Source organism: Glycine max, chromosome 6 (assembly GCF_000004515.6).
Source record: "Glycine max cultivar Williams 82 chromosome 6, Glycine_max_v4.0, whole genome shotgun sequence".
In the NCBI taxonomy this organism is placed as follows: Eukaryota; Viridiplantae; Streptophyta; class Magnoliopsida; order Fabales; family Fabaceae; genus Glycine; species Glycine max.
The window spans coordinates 20,785,300-20,790,456 of NC_038242.2; positions in this window are offsets into that span (position 1 = coordinate 20,785,300).

The window sequence follows — 5,157 nt, forward strand, 5'->3', positions numbered from 1 at the left end:
TGTTTTGTTACCTTTTGAAATTGGCTTTCCAGCAAATTATTTGTGTTGTAGTTTTATCAATGTCATTATCCTTATGTATTGGTTAGTTGTTCTATTTCAATTGATAATATGCATAATGTTGGGCACATTGAACATGGAAAATAGGTCTGTCATGTACATCTTTATGTGAGGTTGAGAATGAAGAGCCTTTCATCGTGACACAAGATTAATGTCAATTTTGTTATAGCATTGTATAATAATATTAGCTGCATATTAATATGCTTAAATGGTTATTTATGTATTAACATTTAATGATGCTAACTTTTTAACTCTAAGGAGTTCAGAATTGATGAACGAAGAGCAGTCAAAGTGCTATGAAATGGTCAAGATCATGTGGCATATCATAAGAACATCAGAGGAGATTTTAAACATCATTCATGCCAAGGAGTAGATCAACCATTTTTTATGATAGTATTGTCATTTTCATTTTGATTTAACATATCATTTTTTCAATTATTTTGCACAACTGACCAACCAATTATTCTCATTCTAATGTTGCACCTATTTCAAATGTAGACTTATGGTGAAGTTAGTAGGTCGTTTGCCATGAGGTGGAAGGACTAGCTTGAACGTTATTGGCATTTGGTTGACAAAAAGGGAATATGCATATTGTTGTGTACAACCAAGATTTGGACCGCCCAACCATCGTGTCAGGGTGGACAACACTGAGGAATTTCTATGAGCTGACTGGATATCATCAAGTAATGTTAACCCATTATGGTCAGAGTGTATTCTTGATGACCATATTCAAAAGCAGTAGCTATCCAAAATCGTTCCCAAAATGGCACTCATTATACCATCAAGTACCAAATTTGGTCACTTTCAAGATGCTTTTGAATCAATACAAAGTTACTTGCAGTAGCTTGGTAGGTTACTTAGCAATTTACTTAATCATTCAGTCAACCTTTATCTGCCAAATTTTTAATTTCTTCCATTTCTTACATTAAGTTATTGTTATTCTTAGGATGTTCCAAGTATTGTGTATTTTTTATGAAAGAAAAAGGGTTCACTCATTTGAATTTGGAAGACATAGCGGAATGCCGCATTTTTTACAATGACTAGAGAAAGACAACTAAAATTGGATTCGGATGGAAAGCTTTTTGTGAAACACAATCTTTGGAACCTGACATGGAAATTGTCTTTGGATTCCCTGATCCAATAATTAACTATGTTTTATTTTGACCATGTTTATAAATTAAGTACAATGTTATTCTGACATTTGTAAATTGACACTTTATTTTGTGGTCGTGATTTTCCTACAAACAATGTCTCTAACATTATCACTTTATTAATTGATTGTTTCTTATATAATATTTGTTTTATTTTGTTTGACCTTCAATTCAGTTTAAACGTGTTGATCATAAATTTTCTTTGTCTATATTCATTTTTGTTCTCATTTACTTAGTTTCCAATTGAATACATAATAATATTGTCCAATGTTATAGCCACACGAATATAACTATATTATCAATTTTCTCGGCTTACCCGTGCGTATGCACGAGTACTTAACTAGTTTTGTGAGAAAGAAGAACGAATGAAAATTTTTGCATGAACATAAGCACCAAAAATATATTTAAAAGACAGAAGATGAATGTTTTGATGCTACCGAGGAGAGGAGGGAATGCTTAATTCAGCTACGTTCACATTATCATTGTCTAGCCTCCTCTTAAAGTCTTGCTTCTCAATTCCTAATTTCCAATTCTATTCATGAAGTTGAACTACGCAATTAGGGAGAAATTGTTGGAAGGCGAAGGTAGAAGCCTTAAAGAAGACGAACAAGAACAAGAGTCAAGAACCAAGCCAATGAAAGTATTGTTGTCATAGAGGTCACAATTCACAACTCTCACCATGTCAGCTTTTATTTTTATTTTTATTGTTTAATAATTTATGGATGAAATTGAATGCTTTTGTTTTTTCTAGTACTATTGAATTTGGATGTCGCTTTCAATTACTGCCATTGAGACTTCGGACCCAATAAAGCTAATGATGATGTAAAACTTTAACTGAAATTGGTTTGTGATTTAGGTAATGGAAGATAAAGGTGACAAAATAAGCCGGGCCAGCCCAAACCCATCCAATGAAATTTAGGGTTTGGGCTTACATTTTTTAGCCTAAATTAAATGTGAGATTTTTATTATGGTCCAATGCAGGCTAAGCTAGTAAAAATCCGTTAAAAGCCCATAAAATTGGGCTTTTACAGGGCTTGTGCTTCATTTTTTAGGCCCGATTAAATCCAGGCTTTTTTTGGCCCAGCACATTATAGTCTGCAACCCACATTGGACTAGGTAGTCCTTTTTGCCACCTATATTACGAGGTAAACATCGAATGCGAGGTTTTTCTTGAGGAATAAAGTGCTTAAGAATTTGGTTGTTTTGCGTGAATTGTGTTTGTGGTAATACTTGTTAAGTGAAGGTTTTAGTTGTATGGAGTATTGAATGGTCTTCAAAATTGATGTCAAAAATGAAAACAAAAGAATTTTCAGATTTCAAAGATATGGCATGGGTGCTGCAAGACAAAAATTCTCTTTTGTATGTCTGCTTATTCTAATAAAATAATTAACTTAAAGGGATGAATGTTCATTTGAATGTAAATGTGATTTAAGTTGTTAATAATTTGTTAAGTTTGTTGCAATGTGTATTTTGGTGTTGTTCCTTTTTGTTTGAGTTCCATGAGTTTTTGTGTGTATAATATAAAGGTAGGTTAAAATATGTTTTTTCGTCCCTATAAATATTAAAATGTTCCGAATCCATGTACATGTGTGATATTTTGGTTCGGAATTGGACTTAAGAGATCTAATCTTACGTGTCAATGTCAGGTCCTTGTCACATGTCAACTAGAACTTGACGTGTTGACCTGCTAACATTGACACATAGGGTTAGATCTCCTGAATCCAACTTTGAGCCAAAATATCATACATTTACATTTTACGAGAACAAAAAATGTATTCAAAATTGCAGTTTCACTGTCTGATTAAAGCATTGATTCTTAGGACGGATTTCAAACATTTGATATTTATAAGGAGGAAAAACATACTTTAGCCTTAAAGGTATCACATGATACTGCATGGGATTTGCATGTGTATAATGGCCTTATCTTTGTCGTGTTGCTGATTCAACCGTTCTTTATAATATTAAGTTAGTAATTCTATACTTTTAAAGTTGTCATATAGAGACTCTTTAATTCTAACCATCCCACACTAAAGCATCTTAATTGCACGCTTTTAACGGTCTTAGGTATGCCAAGTTTTCTGTAATGGCTTTATCCATTCCAAGCTATTGCATATATACAATTTTATTTTGACTGTACTATATGATATAAGATATTGCGTCCAATTTACATGCATTTAACGGCCTTATGATTTTTTGTTATTTGAGCGTTCTATATTATACTGATGTTATTGGAGATATATCTACTTTTAATCTTCTGTTTTTTTCAATATTTGTAGTAAAACAAATTAAAGATGTGATCTAATTTGTAATCTTGATGGTCTGGTCTGGTCTGGTCTTGCATGACAAGATGGTTATATAACTACTAAAATGGCATATATGAACGAGTTGGAGATTCTACCGGTGCCTTAACGGTTATATAGGATATGATAGTTTCATTAGTTTGATTCTAGCAAATATCTAGAGTTGCTAACATGGTGATGGTGCACAGGTTAGTTTTAACAAACAAGTTGATATTGGCTAAAAAATTGGCAACAACCTCGAAATTATTTTAGACCTGAAATGACCATTATATATTCCCAGAATAACAGGGACAATAGCCCATTTACAACAGGATTGTGTCTTATAGATGTAATAATTTGGTCCTAGCATTTTGAAAATCTGTAACGCTAGTCAGTTTTGGAAGCCAAATTGAATGGCTGTTAATGGGTGGTAATGGCCACTAAAGAATTGTAACAGCCAATAATGAGTGGTAATGGCTAGTAAATGCATTCTTGATGGTAGAATGCCTATATAAGCACATTAATTTGGTCCCTGAGCTCATCCCTTCGAATTCAGTCTTATACACCATCTAGAGAGAGGAAGAGAGAGCTTGGAAGAACCAAAACAAGAAACTCTTCATGGCAATGGCTGGAGGTATGATTTGATCTGTAATTTCTGCATTTTATTAATAACCTGTGTTTCTTTTGTAGTTTGCAATATCACAGGTTAAGAGATTTATTCTAACATTTGGTATCAGAGCCACAATTGCCTCTGCCTTGTCCATTTTTGGTTTTCGGTATTTTTCCGATTTGATTTCTTTTATGGTATGAAGGGCCTTGTTTCTTAAAAATAAGATTAGAAATCTGTATTTCGTTTGATTTCCTTAATTTTGGCTTTTGAATCGTGAAAAATGGTGTCCAAATGAATGAAAAATGACCGGGTCTGCGTATGGGTTGGGTTTGACCCGCTAAAGGTTGAAGATGATGAACAGTGTTAAAAAAAATCCTACGTTTTGAGCTAATTGGGTGTCAAACCCTTAACTCCTAGAATGCAGTAGTACGAGCAGACCACTAAACCAGTAAAGCTTTTTTGATATGCAGTCGTTTTTAATACGTTATATACTTATTCTGCTTTACAGTTTTTGGAATTTTGATTTAATTTATGCATGAATATATTCTGGAAAATTTTATTCTATGCATATATATATGAAATCAAATGCATAATGTTATGTTTCAATTATAAAATTATATGAGAATCTTATTCATAATTATATTGTATCTTGATTTTGAAATGCAAAATACCATTTATTCTCATATAATAAAGCTTTATGTCTAAGTGATCTTTATAATTTTGATTAATTATGTATTAGCCACAACATTTATATTTGATTAAAATTATATATTAAGTTGGTTAAAGATCATATAAGGAATTAGACATAATATTGTAATTAATTATACTTGTATAATGAATTTTATCTCACAAAATTTTTTATTATATCTGTATAATTAATTGGGATAAAATGACGTATTATTTTTCATGATTTACCCACAGGCATCATGATGTATGTATAATTTGTCGATTTAATCATAAAGTAAATATTTACGATAGAAATTAAATTATTTTCATGTTGTATCCGTAAAGCATGAATATTGAGCAAGTAATTTGATTATTCTATCATAAGGTTTAATTG